The sequence below is a fragment of the Acinonyx jubatus genome, chromosome B4 (assembly GCF_027475565.1).
Source record: "Acinonyx jubatus isolate Ajub_Pintada_27869175 chromosome B4, VMU_Ajub_asm_v1.0, whole genome shotgun sequence".
NCBI classification, from domain to species: Eukaryota; Metazoa; Chordata; class Mammalia; order Carnivora; family Felidae; genus Acinonyx; species Acinonyx jubatus.
This window is the reverse complement of record NC_069387.1, coordinates 52,165,956-52,188,574: the sequence shown is the minus strand read 5'-3', so window position 1 is coordinate 52,188,574 and position 22,619 is coordinate 52,165,956. Positions and strand designations below refer to the sequence as shown.

At 37.1% G+C, this 22,619-nt stretch overlaps 1 pseudogene; it reads right to left on the bottom strand.

Moving 5' to 3' along the window:
- Window positions 1-1,895: 1,895 nt before the first annotated feature.
- Window positions 1,896-20,556, bottom strand: LOC106977144 (40S ribosomal protein S8-like; annotated as a pseudogene).
- Window positions 20,557-22,619: the final 2,063 nt, after the last annotated feature.

The window sequence follows — 22,619 nt, the reverse complement described above, 5'->3', positions numbered from 1 at the left end:
ATGAACATTGGGGTACAAGTGCCCCTATGCGACAGTACTCCTGTATCCCTTGGGTAAATTCCTAGCAGTGCTACTACTGGGTCATAGGGTAGGTCTATTTTTAATTTTCTGAGGAACCTCCACACTGCTTTCCAGAGCGGCTGCACCAATTTGCATTCCCACCAACAGTGCAAGAGGGTCTCGTTCTCCACATCCTCTCCAGCATCTATAGTCTCCTGATTCAAAACAAAAAATTTTTTGAAAAGAAACCCCAACATCTCTTTTTGCAAAAAGGAACTCCTAAAAAGAAGTCCCAGCAGTCAGGAGAATAGAAGAGACAGAGCCACAGAAGGGTTTCTCCTAATACTGTGTATAAATCCCCACAAATCTTACCCTACATTTTGAACCACATCTGCACATAGACCCAAGCGAAGCCTTCAAAAACTGAACAGAGTTGAAAACGCTTGTCATAAAAGATGAGCCAAAGCTGACAGTGTGCAACTACTTGGGAAGATTGCCTGCTAAAAGAAAAGCAACATTCTCCAGAGGAGTATGACAGCACCTAGAATATGCACATATCATATTCACAATGTTCCAGATAATATCCAAATTACTTGACATACAAAGACCCATTAACAAGGAAAAGCAGCTCTAATAACTATGTCCAATGTAGTATAGGAAAATACAAAATGCAGGAAAAGATACAAAATCACAACAAAGAAATACACCCTATAAAAAAGGGAAAAAGTGAAAATTTAGGAACTTAAAAATAAAATACTTGAAATAAAAATTCCGATGGATGGCTTCAAGAGCAGAATGAAGTTTACAAAGAAGTCAGTGAACTTGCAAACATACCAATAAAAATTATCCAAACGAAGAACAGAGAGGGAAAAAAAAGATTAAAAAAAAATAGCAGAACCTCAAGTACTTATGGGACAGCATCAAATGATCGAAGATAAGTTTTTTTTTAACTCTAGCTGTGTTTGAAAGTTTAAATATGTGTATTGTAATCTTTATAACAACCACTAAAAAATAACATAAAATTATAACCAAAAACCCAAGATATAAATTAAAATGGAATATTAACAAAAAATTCAAATAATCCAAGAAAAGGCAAAAAAAAAAAAAGGAGAAAAGGAACAAAACCCTAAAGAACAAACACATACCAAAATAAAAGGTACACTGAAATCCAACCATAACAATAATTACATTAAATGTTAATGATCTAAACAGGGTATCACAAAATTTAGCCAGCAGGCCAAATCCAGCCTGACACTAGTTTTTATAAACAAGGTTGTTTTGGAACAAAGCCATGCTCTGTTATTTTTATCTTATTTCTGCCTGCTTTACACTGCAGAGAGAGTTGAGTAGTTGCAACAGAGATCCTATAGCCCACAAAGCCTAAAACATTCATCTGGCCCTTTTACAGAAAAGGTTTGCCAACTACTGCTCTAAATTTGTGCTGTCCAATAAAAATAAAATGTTCAACACATATGTTATTTACATTTCTCTAGTGGCCACATTTAAAAAATAAAAAGGAAAAAGAAGACTTTAAAACAAGTAAAAACAAGTGAAGTTAATCTTAATAAAATATTTTATTTAACCAATTTTTCAAAATATTATCATTTCAACATAGAATCAGGGAGTGATATCAATAAGATGGCAACATAGGTTGTTCCCGACTTCAGTCCCCTTCACAAGAACAACTAGCAACTATCCATAAACAAGATACCACTGTGAAAATCCCAGAATTGGGAGGTGAGACAAAGTACCCACCCTGAGAAAACATAAAAAATAAAAAATAAACTACTCACCATGGACCACATCACCCTTCCCCAAGGCCAGCATAGTGCCTTACTGAGAGGATGCCCTGGCCTTCAATTTACCTAGTGAGTAAAAAGAGTGCAAGGTGGACATCAAATCCCCCCAGCATTCTCGGACACATCCTGTGAGGCCCACTTGAATCTTGCCTCAAGGGGATCACTGGGAGAGTTTGTGGGGCTTGACCACTGGGGATCAGACAGACACAGAAAAGTTGGCCAGAGCTTACAGCAACCAACACTCAGATCATGGTGGAACACATTTTTGCTTACAGTGGAGCCTGAGCTGATCCTAGCTAGGGGCTTTGCCCCATGCTGTCAGGGAGCTCAGTTGGCTGTTCTGCCTAATTTGAGTCCCCAGCCAATGAGCTGTATGGGCAGCAGAGCCCATTCTATGACCCAGCCTGGGAAGGAAGCAAATTAGAAGGCATACCCCACTGCCTTCAGTCCTGCCTGACCAGGAAGCTCAACCAAAGAACCCAGGCAACCATGGAGCCATATTCAGCCATGCTTGGGTGGGGACGCAAGGCAGCAGCCCTATCCAACTGCTAAGTATAGTCTCTGGCCTTGTATAACCAAGGAGCCTCAACAATGACCCTGGAAAGCTGCAGAACCCAATGTGTGGCCCTGACTGATTGCTGAACATAGCCAGTAGGCTCACCAATGCAGGGAGCTCAGCCGGTGACCTTCCCCAATTGCATAGCATAGCCTGCAGCCCCACTGATAAGGAACATGGAAAACAACTCTACTTAACCACAGAGCACAGACTCTATCCCCATCCAACTGTGGGACACATCTGGAGCCCCCACTTGACCTAAGAACCTAAGAACCTAAGAACATTGCCATACAGTGGAGACTTGCTAGTGGCTTACCTGGGGGAAAAGTTCAATTTGTGCCCCTGCCCAACTTCAGGACACAACTTAGAGCCCTGCCTGATCACAGGGCACAACCTGAGGCTTCATCCAATTGTGAAGCTCTGCCTGAGGCCCTGCCTGAACACGGAGTCTAGCCAATAGCACCAGCTGGTTGGGGAACATAGCATGAAAACCCACATGACCAGGAGCAATTGTTAAGCCCACCCCATAGACCTGCCCAATTGTGGAGTCCAACCAGGGACACTAGTATGTTAGGGAACACAGGCTGTGACCTCACATGATCAGAAGTGATTGAGGAATCCTGCTGGCAGCCCCACCTGACTACAGAGTATAGCCAGCAGCCCTGCCCAGTGAGGGATCCCACTCAGTGGCATTGCTTAAACATAGAGTCCAGCCTGTTGCACTCCCACCCCAACCTCAGAACATGGCCAGTAGCTTTATCCAAATAAAGACCCTAATAGCAAGCCCTGCCTGCCCAAGGATAGTACCAGCTGACCTGTTCAATACTCCAAGCTGAGCTCACTGGTGAAGGCCTTTCCCCACCAAAGTGAACCAGTAACGTCTGGAAGCAGAGACAAGTTACTCAAATAAGCAGATACCAAGGCAAGAAATTAAGGATCACAAAGCATCAGGTAAACATGATATCACCAAAGAAAAGTAATAAAGCTCCAATAATAGACCCTATAAAAACAAAGATCTATAAAATGTCTAAGACTTCAGAACAGTCCTCTAAAAAAGTTCAGTGAAAACACAGACAAAACTAAACAAAATTAAGAAGGAAAATGCACAAATAATATGAGAAGTTCAACAAAGAAACAGGAGCCACAAATCAAACAAAAAACAGAAATCTTAAGGCTGAAGAATATAAATGCTGAATGAAAGAATTCAATAGACAGCTTCAACAGCAGAATCAACCAAACAGAAGAACAAACAAATAATTAACCAGGAAATAGGTCATTTTAAATTATCCAGAGAGAAGCAAAAAGAATAAAAGTGTGAAGAAAGTCTCTGATACTCTTTTGGGATACCACTTTAAAAGCAATATATCCATTATGGGAATTCCAGAAGGAGAAAAGAAAGAGAAAGGGACAGAAAGTGTATTTAAAGCAATAATGGGGGAAAACTTTCCAAACTTGGGGAGAGAGAGGAACATCCAGATTCATGAGGCCCAAAGAATTCCAAATAAGTCGAACCCCAAAAGGGCTATACCAAGACACATTATGATTAAATAGTCAAAGTGAAAGACTTTATACCAATTAACACATGCACACATCAAGAAAAAAAAAAAAGATCTCAAATAAACAACCTAACTTTACACCACAGGACACTAGAGAAAGAAAAACAAACTAAGCCCAAAATTAGCAGAAGGCAGAAAATAATAAAATTAGAACAGAAATAAATGAAATAGAGGACAGGAACACAATAAAAGAGGCTAACAAAACTAAGAGTTGGGTCTTTGAAAAGAGAAATCAAATAGACAACACTTAAGCTAGAAAGAGGAGAGAAAAAGAAAAAGAGAGTCAAGAAAAAGGGAGAGAGAACTCACATGAAATTATATTTTATTAATAATTTATAAAATAAAGTTATAAATGTAAGGGGAGATGTTGAAACTGAAAGCACAGAAATACAATGACTCATAGGAGGCTACTATGAACAACTGCACACAACAACAAATGGCACAAACTAGAAGAAATGGACAAATTTCTAGAAACATACAACCTATTGATGAATCAGAAAGAAACCGAAAATCTAAACAGATCAATAATGTATAAAACAATTGGAAAAGTAAGCAACCTCCCCACCCAGTAATAAAAAAAGTCAAAGGATCAGATGGTTTCACTGGTGAATTTTGCTAAACATTTAAAGAATCAATGCTAATTCTTCTCAAATTCTTCCAAACAGTTGAAGAGGGAGCACTCCCAAATTAATTTTATGAAGTCAGCACTACGCTGATACCAAAGCCAGATACGAACACTATAAGAAAACAATAAACCAATATCCCTAGTGAATACTAATGCAAAAATTCTCAAAAAAAAAAAAAACTCAAACTATCAAACCACATTCAATAGCACATTAAAAAGATCATATGCCATGATCAAGTGGGATTCATACCTGGGATGGAAGGATGATTTAACATGTGCAAATCCATAAATGTGATACATCACACTAACAGAATGAACAATAAAAATCATATAATTATCTTAATAAATGTGGGAAATGAATTTGGCAAAATTCAACATCTATTCATAACAAATACCTTAACAGATTGGGTGTAGAAGGAATGTACCTTAACAAAAGTTCCTATATGATAAGCCCACAGCTAACATCATACTCAATGATGAAAGGTTGAAACTTTGAAGAATAAGACAAAGGTGCCTACTCTCAATACTTGTATTCACCATAATACTGGAAGACCTAACCAGAGCAATTAGGCAAAACAAAGAAATAAGTGGTACCAAAATTGAAAGAAAAAAGTAAAGTATTTTTATTGCAGATGATATTATCTTCTCTCTCTCTCCATATATATATAATTCTACATATAGAATTATAAAGACTACACCAAAAAACTGTAGGAACTAATAAACCCAGTAATACTGGAGGACTCAAAATCAAAAATCAGTCATGTCTTCCTTCCTTCCTTCCTTCCTTCCTTCCTTCCTTCCTTCCTTCCTCCCTCCCTCCCTCCCTCCCTCCCTCCCTCCCTCCCTCTTTCTTTCTTTCTTTCTTTCTTTCTTTCTTTCTTTCTTTCTTTCTTTCTTTCTTTCTTTCTTTCTCTTTCCTTCTTTCTTTCTAGGCTTCATGCCCAGCACAGAACGCAATGCAGGGCTTGAACTCACAACCCTAAGACTAAGACCTGAGCTGAGATCAAGAGTCAGACACTTAACCAACTGGGCAACCCATGCACAACTGGGCCCCAAATCAGTTGTGTTTCTATACACTAACAATGAATTACTGAAAAAGGTATAAAGAAAAAAATCCATTTACAATAACATCAAAACAATAAAATATCTAGGAGTAAATATAAGTAGGGAGGTGAAAAATCTACACTGAAAACTATAAAACTTTGATGAAAGAAATTGAAGAAGATACAAATAAATAGAAAATATAAGTCATGTTCATAGATTGGAAGAATTGATACTATTAAAATGTCCATGCTAACCAAAGCTATTTATAGATTCAATGCAATCCCTATTAAGGTTCCAACGGACTTTTTTTTTTGCAGAGGAAGAAATCACAATCCTAAAATTCATATGGAACCACATGCAACTCAGAATAGCCAAAGCAATCCTGAGAAAGAGGAATGATGCTGGAAACATCCTATTTCCCGATTTCAAACTATATTACAAAGCTATAGTAAATCAAAAAAGTATGTTATCAGCATAAAAATAGACACATAGACCACTATAGAATCCAAAGCCCAGAAAACTGCATGCATATACGGTCAACTAATATTTGACAAGAGAGCCAAGAATACCCAATGGAGAAAAGATACTCAATAAACTAGATATTCACATGCAAAAGAATGAAACTGAACTCCTATCTTACACTGCTCATAAAAATTAACTTGAAATGGAATAAAAACTTAAATATAAGACCTGAAATCATAAAACTCCTAGGAGAAAACAGAGGAAAGTTCCTTGGCATTGTCCTTGGCAATAATGTTTAGGACATGACACCAAAAGCACAAGCCACAAAAGCAAAAATAAACAAGTGAGACTAAACTAAACTAAACTAAAAAGCTTCTACAAGGCAAAAGAAATCATCAACAAAATGGAAAAGGCAACCTAAGATATGGAAGAAAATATTCATAAACCATATATCTGATAAGGAGTTAATATCCAAAATATGTAAAGAATTCAACTCAACTGCAAAAATATAGAAACAAATAACTGATTTAAAAGCAGGCAAAGGATTTGCAATGATGTGGCTGGAGCTAGAGTGTATTATGCTAAGTGAAATAAGTCAGTCAGAGAAAGACAAATATCATGATTTCACTTATATGTGGAATTTAAGAAACAAAACAGATGTACATAAGGGATGGGAAAGAAAAATAAGATAAAAACAGAGAGGGAGGTAAACCATAAGAGACTCTTAAATACAGAGAACAAACTGAGGGTTGCTGGAGGGGAGGTGGGTGGCAGGATGGGCTAAATGGGTGATGGGCATTAAGGAGGGCACTGGATGTTATATGTAAGTGATGAATCACTAAATTCTACTCCTGAAACCAATAAAAAATAAATAAATATAAATATAAATATAAATAATATAAATAAAAGTGGGCAAAGGGCTTGAAAAGACATTTTTCCAAAGAAGATATTCAAATGGCCAACAGGCACATGAAAATATGCTTAACATTAATCATCACAGAAATGCAAATCAAAACCACGAGATACCACCTCACACCTGTTAGAATGGCTAGTATCAAAAGATAAGACGTAACAAGTGCTGGCAAGGATGTGGAGAAAAGTGTGCCATTGGTGGAAATATAAATTGGTACAGTCACTATGGAAAACAGAATGGAGGTTCCTCAAAAAACTAAAAACAATTACTATATGATATAGCAATCCCACTTCTGGGTATATATCTGAAGGAAATGAAAATGCTATTTTGAAAAGATATCTGTACCCCATGTTCATTAAAGAATTTTTACAATAGCCAAGACATAGAAATGACCTAAGTGTCCATCAACAGATGAATAAAGAAAATGTGTGTGTGTGTGTGTGTGTGTGTGTGTGTGTACAGTAAAACCTTGGTTTGAGAGCATAACTCATTCCACAAACATGCTTTTAATCCAAAATATTTGTATATCAAAGCAAATTTCCCCAGAAGAAATAATGGAAACTCAGATGATTCGTTCCACGACCCAAAAATATTCATATAAAAATGATTACAGTACTATAATACAAAATAATAAAGAAAATACAAAATATAAAGAAAAATAAACAAATTAACCTGCAATTACCTTTGAAAACCTTTGTGGCTGGTGTGAGGGAGACAAGGGAAGAGAGTTACTGTGTAGGACAACTTTCACTATCACTAACGGAATCACTGCTATCCATTGGCTCAATGGATTCTTTTTATTTCATGTAACTTTAGCAAGAAAACTATCCAATGACACGCCTCCTTTTGAGGATTTTGCAGAAATGTGACATTGCATTGTCGTTAAACAGATTCATTGCTCGCTCTGCTACAGCCTTATTTGGATGGTGCTTTTCTACAGAATTTTGCAGTTTCCCACATTTGACACATCTCCCTAATCTCATTTGAAGTGAGGGATTCCTTCACCTTTTTCTCTTCCTCCTCTGCAGACAAGATGCAAACATAGACTTCTTATAAAATCTTGCAATTTCAGCCACTTGCATACTTCATTCATATTTCCAATGATCTTCTTAACTTCCACTGTAATCATCACCTTCTTACCTCCTTTTCAATTTTTTCTGCATGGGGACCATTATATACGCTCACACAGGCGTTGACTACAGTATAGTATTAATAACCTCTTGTCATACACTGTGTAACTGGCAATGAGGCAGCAGAGGAAAGGTTCTATATCTGCAGGCAGCCTGACCTAGATTGCATCAAAGCATTCCTAAGCTTACTCCTGCATGAAAAAGCAGAGGACTATCCATAGGTGCCTTGATGTGACAAAAAATACACTAGTGCCAGAAATCTGAAAAACATTTCTGATTTTCAGAAATCAGATTTTCTGATTTCTGCCAAACACCATGGCCTGAGACCAAGTAGCCAAGCATGGGAGATTATCACCCACAATCCTGCAGTGAGAGAGACAGAGAGAGAGACAGAGAGACAGAGAGACAGAGAGAGAGAGAGGAACCTTGGCTCAGTTGTGATCATGTGACATTCAGTGTCACATACTACTTGTATTGCAAGACATCACTCATTTATCAAGTTAAAACTTATTAGAAATGTTTGCTCATCTTGTAGAACACTCACAGAACAAGTTAGTCGCAATCCAAGATTAATATTACTCAACTATAAAAAAGAAGGAAATTTTGGCATTTCTGACAATATAAATGAACCTTGAGGTCATTAATGTAAATGAAATGTCAGACAAAGACAATACCATATGATCTCACCTCATTGTGGAAATAAAACACTAAACTCAGAAACAACAGATTGGCAGGGGTGGCCTTGGCGGGGGGGGGGGGGGGGCAGTGGTAGAGAGAAATGGGCCAAGGTGGCCACAGGGTACAAACTTCCAGTTACAAGATGAATATGTTCTGGGTATATAATGAACAGCATGGTGACTATAGTTAAAACTACTATATTGTATAATTGAAAGTTGCTGAAAGAGTAGATCTTAGAAGCTCTGAAACACACACACACACACATACACAAAGGGTAACTACGAGAGGTGATGGATGTGTTAATTAATCTTAGTATGGTAATCATTTCACAGTATATACCTATATGGAATTACCATGTTGTATACCTTGAACTTACACAATGTTATATGTCTATTATACCCTTGAAAGCTGGGAAAAATAGAATCACTATAAAAAAGTATTACAGAGATATTTTATATTCTTCCTACTAAGTCTTTGAAATCCTATGTGTATTTTAAATATCAGCACATCTCAATTTGCAATAGACACATTTCAATTGTTCAATAGCCACGTGTGGCATATGCTCAAAGCATTGCTTACCACAAGGTCTCAGCACTCCAAGAGATGAGGCTTTTTTGGAGGGATGAGCAGATTTTGCATAGCCAGAGGGCAGACTGTGGTAGATTGAATATGACCACAAATACTTTGCAGTTCCTCCCATTAAATAGTGGAATCTATTTTTCCACTCTTTGAAGCTAAGCTCTCACCTTTTGACTTGCTCTAATGAAATGTAAGAAAAGTGCTGTTGTAGGAGTTCCAGAACCTAATTTTCAAGAAGGCTTTAGTTTTTTCTTCACACTCTTGGAAAATATCCTTGCCATTGGAGGAGGCCTGGAAGCAACTACTGAAACATGAGCGATCTCACAGATCATTGATCATGGACAATAGTCAACACTAGGTCTCCAGACATGTGAGGGAGGCTACCTTAGACACCCTCTCATCCCCCATCAAGCCATAAGCTGACTGCTGCAAAACTAAGCCCCGGTGATAGTAGCAGAAATGCCTAGCTTATCCCAGCTATCTTAGCCTGTTCTGCCATTGAGATTCTCCAAACAGCCCTCTTTACTAATTATTGGCATTTACATGGCAAGGACACATCTGTGACACTGCTACTTTCCAGCATTCCACTAGACAGAGGCATTCAACCTCTCTATTCTCAGCCTTACATTCTTAAGTATAGTAAGATTCTATCATAGTCCCCTTTTCAATATTTTCTAAGACCTCTGTTTCTCTCTTCCATCCCCTCTAACCCTCCCTGCCTGCATAGTTTAGTAATCATAGTTCATATGCTACTAGGGTGGGCAGCTGCTTCTGTCCAATCACTTCTTCTCCCAATTTTTTCCGATTTACAGCTAATGAGTGAGAATCTCCTTTTGGACAATGCCTACCTAGATAAAATGGGGTTGCATCGCAGCCCCAAAGTATACAAATGAGGGTGGAGGAAGAATGGGAAATATATTAATTATTTGTACATCATCCTATCACATTCATCTCTCCAAATAAATTGCAGCATGTTCAGTAAATTAGCTTATGATTCGTATTTACACTGCCACACCTCACACAGTTAAATGTATAGTAGATACCAAATAGGTCACTTTAATTTCTTGACTGAGCCAATAAGTCCACCCAGACAGAGTTCGTACCCTTTACACGTTCAGCTTTTTCTCCCCTCCAGAGCAAGGTTTTACCTCCAATCCTTTCGAAGTCAATAGGCATAAATCTTTCTCTAAACACTATTACTGGTACCTACTGGATAATTTTCTGCTTGGAGACAAATGGAAAAGAGGATATGAGAGAGGGAGAGGGAGAGTTCTTGCATAGTTCACATCCATGAAAGCATATTCTTAGCTCCATTCTGGCTGGAAATAGAGAATCAGGCTCAGCAGTTCTTGATCTATAATTTTTTTGGTGCTTTGATTAATTCAGTGGCACAGTAACCATAGTTTACAATGTTGTTCAGTCAAATAGATTTTATAGCCTGCTGATAAGTTCTAAAATGTCCTTATAAATTATTCTTTTTTTATTATTATTATAAGACAGTGTGATATCTCGACATTGATACAACATATGTGGGGATCAGTGCACGACCTTGAAGTGTTGAGCCAGAAGGAAACATATATCCAATATCATTCATTAAGTGCATGAATAAATAAGAATTCTCCACTCACTTCCCAAGTTATCAATGTAATTAGCAGATGTCAAGATCTCAGATTTATCCAAAGAGCAGCATTTTTTTAAAAAAATCCAAATTATTAATTATTTACCTCTTCCAGACCTTTAATTGAAAATTTAAGGCAAAATAATAAAAATGTTGTTGGAAAAAGAATAAAATAAATAAATAACTTATTTTATATACATGTGTATGTCAAAGATTACAAAGTAAGGGAAAATCTGCTATGCAATTCTAGAGAGACAAGAAGTAGAACAGCATTGGTAAATATGGAAGACACCTAGAAGTTTCCAATAAAAACTGAGACTCAACATTTATGATTTTGGAGACCTGATTTCAAGGTCTGATTAGCTCTTTTGGATTATGAGCTTCACTTAGTAAACTAATAATTCCCAAAAATGAATAATTGAGGTACATGAGCATCTAATAACCAGGTATTCATTGCAATTGATGCTGTTTAAGAAAAAGTTCCTTCTTTTTTAAAAAAATATTTTTAATCCAAAAAGAAAGACATGAAAAATAAATAATCCTTAGTGTGAGTTTTGTCCTCCCTCTCCTGTTTATTTTCTTTCTGAATCTAGATATTAAATTTCAACAAACCAGATAGTTTCATCATTATCCTAGATTTTTAATGTCAAATAATACTGGATTTCATAGAATGAGGGACTATAAACAGACACAATAAAGCACAAGGACTTCTCAGAGAAACACTTGGAAATAACAAAATATAAATCATGAACATAGTTATTTTGTCTTTAAATAGTGAATAATTTTCTAAATCTAGATTTTTAGTTCCAATATTCTGATTCAAAAATTATTATGTTAGCAATTTGGTTGAAAAAATGTACTGAGCCAACTCCTCCCTGGTGCCATAGTCACTCCCCAGTAGTAAATGTTAACAGTTCCAGAAAGCAGAGTTCCAGTAGCTTGAGAGAGTTAACGCTCCTCTTGAAGGATTAACTTAAATCCAAAGAAAATACAAACCCATAAATGTAGAGATTTTCATTAAATGGAAATTAAGAGGAGTACTTTGGAGGACCGGTACAGAGAAAACTAGGTTAAGAAATATCCTTTCAAATGGAAAGAATAATAACCATGTAAAAACTACTAAAGGTTATTTAAACACAAATATCTTATGACGTCTCTTTGGCCATAGTTTTTGGAATGTTTAAGAATACTGGGGATTGTAAAAACACAATATGCAAACTTTTTAATACGCACATGTATTTTTCCCTCAGAGTCTAAACACAAGTGAAATTTCCGCTCTAGATCCCAGGTATCTAAGCCCATAAAAAATGCCTTCAAGCTGACTCTCCCTCTTGGCTCAGAAACTCATGTATGGTTTGCATGTTAATGAAGTTAATTGCTCAACCTATGGTCAGGATGCCAACACACTTCATGACCTCAGGGACCTTGTTCTATCTGTAACAAACTCTTTCTCCAGTATCTTTGACATCTTTATTTACCCAGCCAGGTTGGCACCCTAAGTTTTTCCTTCTCTGCAGGGCAACCAGAGCTCTACAAGAGTGGTGGCTATGTTCCCAATGCATAGGCAATTTCTCCAGGATCTACTTCCTACAGTTTGCTTCAATGACTTTCATGACAGCTTTATTTACTCTGTTTTTACCTTACTGCCTTAAATCAGGAGTCTCCCTTTAGATTCATTAAAGTTGAAAAGTTGGCCTGCTTTTGATTTTATCTCTCCTCTCAGAGGACTCTTTCCCTTTGTTCTGCAGCCCAGAGGCCAGCCCTTCCATCCCTTACCCAGCTGACTGCTTCCTGGTTCTTGTACCCACTTCATGGCCTGGCCTTAGCTGGCCTCTATTTATCCACATATGGAGTTAGCCAAAACTGAATCTTCTCTTACAGCTTTTACACACATTCAGGTCTGCCCTATTTAAAAACATTTTCATTACTTATCCTAAATTCTTCTATAGACTTAATCCTCTCTCCTTCCTTCTTTTGGTCAAGCTCCTTCAGCTTCTACTTCTTTACCTCACAACCCTCAGAATACTGGCTTCTGTTCTGAGCAGCATATTGAACTTGCTTCTACTAAGAATGTCATTGACCTAATTACTAGCTCCAATGGATACTCTTCTGAATTTATTTTAGTTCAACTTTTGTGGCCTAAGCCTCTGTAGACCATTCCTTTTTTTTCCTGGAATTCTTTCCTATGATGCGTATGGTACTTCTTTCTTCTGGCCTCCTTTTAGGAAACAGTGGAATTGAGTACTAAAGAAATTGATCTCAAACACGCATAAAAGCATGGAATATGAATCTGCATGTGACTTATAATATCTAACTTCTTAGGAGTACCACATATTGGTACAAAGTGACACAAAACTACATATACATGCTGCCTTTTGGTCTTTAATATCTACTTGTTCAATGAGGGAGCCAAGAATTATCTCAAGTTGGTTATAATTTTTGAAGACAAAGAAGATGGTCTGGGGCCTAAGTTAGATTGATAGCCCTTACCAGACAAGGCATGTCAGAGCTAATACTTCTCCACCTGGGAGGTCTCCTATTCAGAGCTGGGATTCTACTGCAGTTGAGGCATATATGGTTCCCTAAACCTTCCTGATGGAAAAAATGGGGGAAAATGGAGGATGAGGTAAAAAGTAGGACAGAGTCAATACTTTGCTTCCACTGAAATTTTCAGAGTGGTTAATGAGACTATGCGCTAAAAGCTAGTTGGAGGGTAAGGAGGTGGTTCTAACACACAGTGGCTCCCCTAGAACAATATGGTGGAAGAATAAGTGTGGGCCTGCTTTACCCTGCCACTGAAGTTTCTTATAGTTCAACAAATAGTCATCAAGTGTCCATTATGTCCCAGGCCTTATTTGGGGCAATGGAGATATGAGGATGAAGAGCTATGGTTTTTATCCTCAAGGAGCAACAATCTAGCTGACACTTTCATCAGGTGGGCATAAAAAATACAGTAAAACATTGGGAATCCTTAATTTATCTGGTGGATTCTCTCCCTCTTCCTCTGCTGTATTCACAAACCCATGTAGATGGAATTTCAAATTTCAATTCCCAGTCCCCTTACAGTCTATTTATACTCACACTTCCTAGCTCCCATGATGACACCTTGGATAAAGAATTTATTACTATCTTCCATTTGTCAAAAGAATTTCATTTCCAGATATCAATGTATCTCCTGCATTAGTGTTTAGGATATGATGCTTCTGTTGGATCAAACATTGGCAGGGTCTTTTGGCTCATCCCATGTTCTCCACATTTCTGTTCTTTCCTAAGTATTCCTACTGCTTTGGGATTTTAGTCATTAAGAAGACAACCAAATTGAATCAAAACAATTATGCAATAATGTGCATGCCAAGTTTTCCTGGCACCTCTTACCAGAAATTCTACAGTGTGAGAGTGCATTGCCCAAATATTTTATTTACATTCAACTTGTCCCAAGGTATTGCTAAGAATAGGAATGAATATATAGCCTGTTTGTTCAGAGTATTAAGCCACATAGCCAAATTTGGACTGGTTAATGTTGTATCTCCCTCATGAATAGAGAATATGGAATTGAAAACGACTAGCATGGAGGACAGAATGACTCAGAAATCTAAGAATAGCCAAATCATGTGAAAAGACCCAAAAGCTACTTCAGAATGAACTGCATCCGCCTGCCTCACAAACACAGCAAATTACAATATTTAAATCTATGCAAAACACCATTTTACCAGCATTTTATCTGTATATTTAATTTTGCTTTGGGTTGGTATGTGTTTGTCTCCTTACTGTGAGTTAGTTTATTAGCAAAGGTGTATGCTAGCTCAAAAAAATAATCTAGTTTATTTTGTTTTGTTTCTTTTAGATTATAAATTAATAACTTGGGCTGCTTGGAATCATTTTAAGAATAGATTTGAAAGTAGATTTTGGATAAACCACAGACTCCTCGGAGGTCTAGGAGACACTTACCACCAAAGCACTGAGAAAGGCTGATAATATGAAAGACTCAGACACTATGGGAGATCCCATGTTGCCTTAAGTAAGCTCATCATCTAGGATCCTGGCAATAATCTGATCCCCTAAATAAAGTGCTTCCTCTGCTTTAGTTATTATAAGCCACTTTATTGGGCTCTAATTAGGAACAGAACTGAGAGTAATCTGATAGGACATGTTCTTTGCTATTCTCATCACCATGCACATCACTGATAGTGAAGGAAGGAAGGACTGGAACTGAGTATCATCCTTCATTAGCCACTTTGGTCAGCCACACTGTCTGCCACCACACTGTGCCCTCTAAAGTTCCCATACTTTGATTAGTAAACAAATCTTTACCTTGCTTTAATTAAAATCTGCATCTCATCACAGGCTCAGCTCCCCCTGCAGCCCTTTCAGGTGAAGATTGTTCTTTTCTCCTAAGTGGTGTAGGTAGTTACCATCCACCGTTGCCATTTCCACATGATCACTTCATGGGGATAACCCGTGCTTCTTCCAGTTTCCCGTCACTTGGAGAAAACACCCAATGCCCCCCTTTCCCGCTGCGATGACCTGGGAGTCATCCCTGTATTTTGTTTAATGCTCTGCTGTTGCAGTGTTGAAATTTTAAATAATTTTTTATCAGGGGCCTCACATTTTCATTCTGCACTGGGCCCCACAAAATATGTAACCTTGTCCTGGTCCTAAATGTAGTCTTGCGTGTTCTAATTTGCTCTACACTAACAACTGAGGTTATTTTTATCACATGAATCATGCCACCCCCTTGGTTGAAACACATTTATGGCTTTTCATTGCATTGAGAATCAAGCCCTCACATCAAGGTCTGCAAAGACCTGCCTTCTTGGGGTGCAGGTGTCGCTTCCCCACTTCAACACCCTCACTCACTGAGGCTGCAGGCATACTGGCACCTTTCAGATTGTTGTCCACAGCAGTTCCTTCCCTTTGCACATGCCTCAGACCCTTTGCACATGCTATTTCCTTTCTCTGCAACACTCTTTCCCACACTACATCATTCTCATCTCTCAAGATTTAGCTTCAATAGCGCTTAATGTATCAGGATGTGCTAATTGCCATAACAACCCCCAAATCTCAGTGGCTTGTTAAAAAAAAAAAAAAAAAAAAAAAAGGTTTATCCCTCAGTCATGACACAGTCTAATCAGCTCATGTCAGGTTCCTACAGCCAGCTTTCCTAAGGAGGATTCAGGGTCCCTCCTCAGTAGGTGGCTTTATCACTTTCTAAGGCCTCAGAGTCCTTCACTGGGCTGTCTGTGCCCAGCAAGAAGACAAAGGAAGAATGTGTGGAGCATCACAGCAGAGGTTTAGCACCAGGCCTCAAAGAGGAGTCTGCCAATTTTGCCCAGATTCCACTGGCTCCATCAATTTGTAAAAGAGCCTGGGAAATGCTGTTTAGCTCTGTGCCCAGAAGGCAAAGTAAATGGTTTTGAGTACTTGTTACCATCTTGGCCACTGTTGCCTTACTCAGAGAGTTTCTCTCTGACCCTTAATCGCAAATAGCTCACTTCTATTTTACTCTACTCTTGTAATCAATTTCTCTCTCACCTCAATTTGTGGTTATTTTTTGCATTTTACTTGTTTAGACTTTCTCATCTACTAGAATGTAAATACCTTGTGGGCAGAGATCTTACCAGTCTTTTTCACCGTTATAGCCACAGGACTTAGAGCAGTTCTAAGCATACGGTAGATTTTTTTTTTAATGTTTTATTTCTTTTTGAAAGAGAGACAGAGTAGGAGCAAGGGAGAGGCAGTGAGAGAGGGAGACACAGAATCTGAAGCTGGCTCCAGGCTCTGAGCTGTCAGCACAGAGCCCGACATGTGGCTCAAACCTCTGAACTGTAAGATCATGACCTGAGCCGAAGTCTGATGCTTATCTGACTGAGCCACCCAGGTGCCCCAGTACTTAATTAAAAAAAAAAAAAAAAAAAAAAAAAAAAAAATTCTGTTGAATAATTGAGTGAGTGCAGGAAAGATGTCTGTCTTGTTCTTCCTTGCTAGTAATATTGATAACTATTCCTTTCTATCATGCGGGAGTGATAGAATGGCAAGATTCCCTTCTCCCACGATGAAATTAATGGTGCTTTTAAAGGCAGTATATAATGTTTAGAAGTAAATGTTCTGGAGTGCCTAGGTGGCTCAATCACTTAAGCGTCCAACACTTGATTTCGACTGAGGTCACGATCTCATGGTCATGAGATCCAGCCCCATGTAGGGCTCCACACTGACAGCACAGAGCCTGTTTGGGATTCTGTCTATCCCTCTCTCTCTGCAGCTCCCCCTGCTCTTCCATGCTCTCTGCTCGCTCTCTCTCCCTCTCTCTCTCTCTCAAAATAAATAAATAAAAACATTAAAAAAGAAAAAAAGAAGTAAATGTTCTGTAATCAGATTCCGTAGGTTCAAACCCTAAGGTCGTTGCTTATTATTAGCTATGTAATCTTGAGTAACCTACTCAACCTCTCTAAACTCTAATTTCCTCTTCTGTTCAAAAGTGTAATAGTAGTATCCATATCTTGTGAGGACTCTTGTGAGGAAAATGAGATCATCTCTGTAACATACTCAGAACCATGCTCTGGTTAATGGCTCAGTAAATGTAAGTATGATTATTATTAGTCACCACTATATACCCAGTGCCTGGTCCAGTACGTTGTAAAAGCAAGCACTCAATATATATTGGTTGAATGAAAGAACAAACGATTAAGGGAGAAACCTTCTCTCACAGCTATTGACTCCAATAAAAACAAGAGCTATCTTTACTGGACCTTGAGTCCATGAAAGATCTTAGTTTGCTAATGCTCAGCACTCAGAACTTGCTTTCATGCATAACAATAATGGACAAGCCCTAGGGAACACCCAGTCTTTTGAAACCATCTAGCAATGTGTGTAAACTTGAACAAGAGCAACAGATCTCATTCTCTGCCCCATCACAATGTTTTAATTTTAATTTGTTCCAGTTGTATTGAGATATAATTAACATACATCACTGTGTACGTTTAAGGTGTATAGCCTGATGGTTTGATTCATACACATTGTGAAATGATTACTACAATAATTTAGTTAGCATTTATAAAAAGAGAAAGCATTTACTTAAAAATAATATAAATTAAAAGGGGGTCACCTGGCTGACTCAGTTGGTGGAGCATGCGACTCTTGATCTCAGTATCTTGGGTTCAAGCCCCACAATTGGTATAGAGTTTACTTAAAAATACAATAAATTAAAAAATAAGAAAAGAGAGAAAGCAAAAAAAAAGGCAAAAAATTTTCCTTGTGATAACTCAGAATTTACTCTTTATAACCTTCATATACATATATCATATAGATGTTAACCATAGTCATCATGCTATACATTCCATCCCTAGTACTTACTTACCTGATAACTAGAAGTTTACATCTTTTGACCACCTTCCTCCGATTCTCCTTCCCCTTACTCCCTGCCTCTGATAAACACAAATCTGATCTTTTTTCTATGAGTTTGGCTTTTTGTATTTGTTTATTTTTAGATTTCACAGGTAAATGAAATGATACGATTATTTGCCTTTCTCTTTCTGACCTATTTCATTTAGCGTAATGTCCTCAATGTCTATCCATGTTGCTGTAAATGGCAGATGTTTTTGTCATTTTTTATGGCTGAATAATATTTAATTTGGTGTGGGGGGGGGTGGGTGTATACACATACCACAGCTTTTTTATCCATTCATCCATTAGTGGACACTTAGGTTGTTTCCATGTCTTAGTTATTGTAAATAATGCTGCTATAAACACAGAGGTACAGATATCTTTTCAACTTAGTGTTTCATTCCTCTGGACATATATATCCAGAGGCGGAATAACCAGATCATATGATCATCCTATATTTAAGTTTTTTGAGGATCTTCCATTCTGTTTTTCATAGTGGCTGTGCCAGTTTACAATCCCATCAACAGTGCAAAGGTTTTCCTTTTCTCCACATCTTTGCCAGAGTTTATTTCCTGTCTTTTTCATAATGACCAATCTAACAGACATGAGGTGATATCTCATTGTGGTTTTGATTTGCATTTACCTAATGACCCGTGATGTTGAACATCTGTCCTGGGACCTGTTAGCCTTTCATATATTTTCTTTGGAGAAATGTCTATGCAGACCTTTTGCCCATTTTTGAATTGGTTATTTGATTTTTTCCATTGAGCTGTATGAGTTCTTTATATATTTTGGATATTAACTCCTTCTCAGATGTACAGTTTGCAAATATTTGTCCCATTCCTTAGGCTGTCTTTGCACTTTGTTGATGATTTCTTTTGCAAGGCAGGTGCTTTTTAATTTCATGTAGTCCTACTTGTTTATTTTTCATTTTGTTGCTTGTGCTTTAGGTATCACATCCAAATAAATCATTGTCAAGACCTATGTCACGGAGCTTTTTCTCCTGTTTTCTTCTAGGAGTTTCACACAGTTTCAGGTCTTACGTTAAAGTCTTTAGTCTACAATTTGAAATATATCTCTCCATTTACATCATCTAACTTTTAATCTTTAAATCAGGTTTCTTTCACACACAGGAGGTGCACTTTCTTCCTAAAAGGTGAAATTTCCTAATTAGGTGAAATTTCTTCCTAAAGAACGAATAATAATGAAGGAAATAAATGATCAATTAATATTAGAGCAAACTTGAACGTTAGCATTGTCACATAATTTTAAGATAATTTGAAAAATTTAATCAAAGTGTTCATAAAAAAAAAACACAAAAGGTATAGAGGAATACAGAGTAAAAAGAATATATTCCTCCATCATTGAATGTCAGTCCTGTCTCCAGAAGCAAACATTGCTAATAACTTCTTGTATTTGTTTCCAGAAATTATCTATGCATGAATAAGCTTAGGTTTGCTTATTCTTGTTACCAAAAAAAACAAAAAAATGCACTCCTATATACAAAGTATTCAGCCACATGCACTTCCCCCCTCCCTTTTTTTTTTTTTTTTTTTTTTTTTCTAAAAATAAGCACCTTTATTACATGAACGAAGATGGGAGGACAGAGGATTCGTTTGCCTTTCCAGGCCCTGATTTTCCTCAGATAGACAGAACTCCAGTTCCCTGCCCTCTAGCACAAGGCCATTTGCCCTGCCACACTGGCCTGCTTTTCTTGTGATACACACAAGAAGCTTGCCCTGCTGGAACTCCTCCTCCAGAAGATGCTGATTTGGGCATTCTTTGACCTTTCCTCATATTTCTTCTTCATTTTCTTTGATCTTTTTTTTTTAATCTCTTCCTCCTCAGGAGTCAGCTGGGCCTCCTCCCCATCCAGGGACAGTACATAGTGGGATTCATCCATGGTTGGGAGGTGTGCTGTCATCATCATATAGTTCTTCACAGAATCTTGGTGAAGCAGTTCATTGATAGATGCATTTGCAAACAACATCGATGATCCTTGCTTTGTACATAGAACACTTGGAGCTCCAGGAGAGATTCCCCAGATCCAGCCTCCAGGCATGGTAATTACTGTTGCCTCCCCAAAGTCAGACTGTGTGTATACAGCAGAGGCCAATCTTAGTGCAACAGAGTGTGTCCCAGCTCAAACTTCTGCTCCTTGTGGAAAGGCTTTCTTTTGCCCCTGGTCTTGCCCAGTTGTCCCAAGGGATGCCCATCACTCACAGCCCGCTGGAAAGAAAGCTAACAGATGCTTTTTTTTTTATTATTAACAATCTATCTTTGTCATTTTCCCTCAACAATGCATTTCCCATGCCTTTTATTGACGGCATGATATTCCACTGCATCAATATACTGTTACTTACTTTTTTTAAAAAAAATTTTTGGTGGTATGATTTTTATCAAGTTTTATTAAGATAGAATTCACAGCTCATATAATTCATTCATTTAAAGTAGAAAACTCGGAGGTTTTTTAGTATGTTTATAGAGTTGGGCATCCATCATCACAATTTTAGAACATTTTTCCTACCCCCAAAAGAAACCTCATACTCTTAGCCATCATCTCTCAGTTCCTCTACCCTACATCAGCTTTTGTCAATCACTAATCTACTTTCTGTCTCTAAAGACTTGCCTGTTCTGGATATCTCCTATAAATGGAATCATACAATATGCAACCTTTCACTTAGCTTTATGTTTTCAAGTTTCAGCCATGTTGTAGCATGTGTCAAATATACTAGTATTTATTAATCAGGCTTGTATTAGTAGATATTTAAATTGCTTCTCTTTGTTTGTTCTTGCATATGGCCCTGCAATCGAAATCTTGGTACATTTATCTTCGCAAACTTATAGGAGTATTTATGAAACTCTTAGAAGGGAATTCCCTGGGTCAAATACTATGTGTCTTTAATTTTGAGTGATTTTTCTAAGCTAGTCTCTAAAAAGTTAGGTCATTTTATGTAACATGCAAATGTACATCACACTATCTTCTTAATTAGCATTTTAAAATCAAGAATGAAAAGGGTCTTTTCATGTGTTTGCTGGATGCTAGTACTTTTTTCTCTCTTTTCTTTTTGGATGAAATATCCATTGAGTCACTTTGCCCATTTTATGTGAGATTATTAATTTTTTTCCATTTCTGTGTAAAAGTAAGAAAAATTAGCTTTTTGTTTGCTATATGTGTTGCACATAATTTTCCCATTTTTTTCATTTTTCTTTGACTTTGTTTATGGTGATTTTTGAAATACAAAAGTTTAAAATTTGTAAATAGTCAATGTATCTTCCATCTTTTCCTTCCTTGGTTATTTCATGATACACAGAGATGACTGTGTATTTGCTGATTTCTGAATTTCATTTAAATCTTGGACCCATCTGAAATTTATTTGATACAAGAATGAGGTAGGTCACAAACTTACTGTCCTTTTAAACTTTAAATTGTTAGGCAAGTGTTTCCTCCTTTATTGACTTTTCCTCACTGATCCGAAATGCTACCATCATCATCTACTAAATCTCTACATGAATCTAGATCCATACCTTGCTTCTTAAAGCTAATCCACAATTCTCCATTTCACCAGTCTCATATCCTTTAGGTTATGATAACTGAACTTCAAGTTTAATATCTGATAAAACATGGTCTAGCTCACTACTCTTTTTCTTTCCAGAATGTTTCTAATTATTGTCAACTGATTGCTCGTCAGTAAAAAAAAAAAAAAAAAAAAAAAAAAAAAAAAAAAAAAAAAAAAAGGAAAGAAAAAAAACCTTTGTCCATTTACCCCAAAATATACCTACTGGTATTTTAATTCCACGTATCAAGGGAAGTGAACCTTTTCACAATATTGATGCTTTTTATCACAGAGTAAGGTATTTTTCTCTACTCTTTTAACTCTTTATGTCCATCAGTAGAATCCTACACATTAATAGTTAAACTTATTTTTAGCTATTTTGTCTTTTTTCTTATTGTTATATTAACTTTGAACCATTTGCCTTGCCAAATTCTCTTACTGTTTGCAAGAGCTTTTCAATGGATTTTCCAGAAGCTTTCTAGTTATTGATCAGACCATTCATCAATGTATTCAATAAATAGTTATCAAGCACTAATATGTGCCAAGTATTAATGAGAACACTAAACAAAAAGCAGTGATCAAAACAGACAAATACCTTAACTCTTCTGGAACTTATGTTCTAAGAAGAAGAACAGGATAATAATTTAATATACAATATGTTAGGTGATTATAAATACTAAGAGGAAATAAATTAGATAAGAGAATAGAAAATTATACGGGGT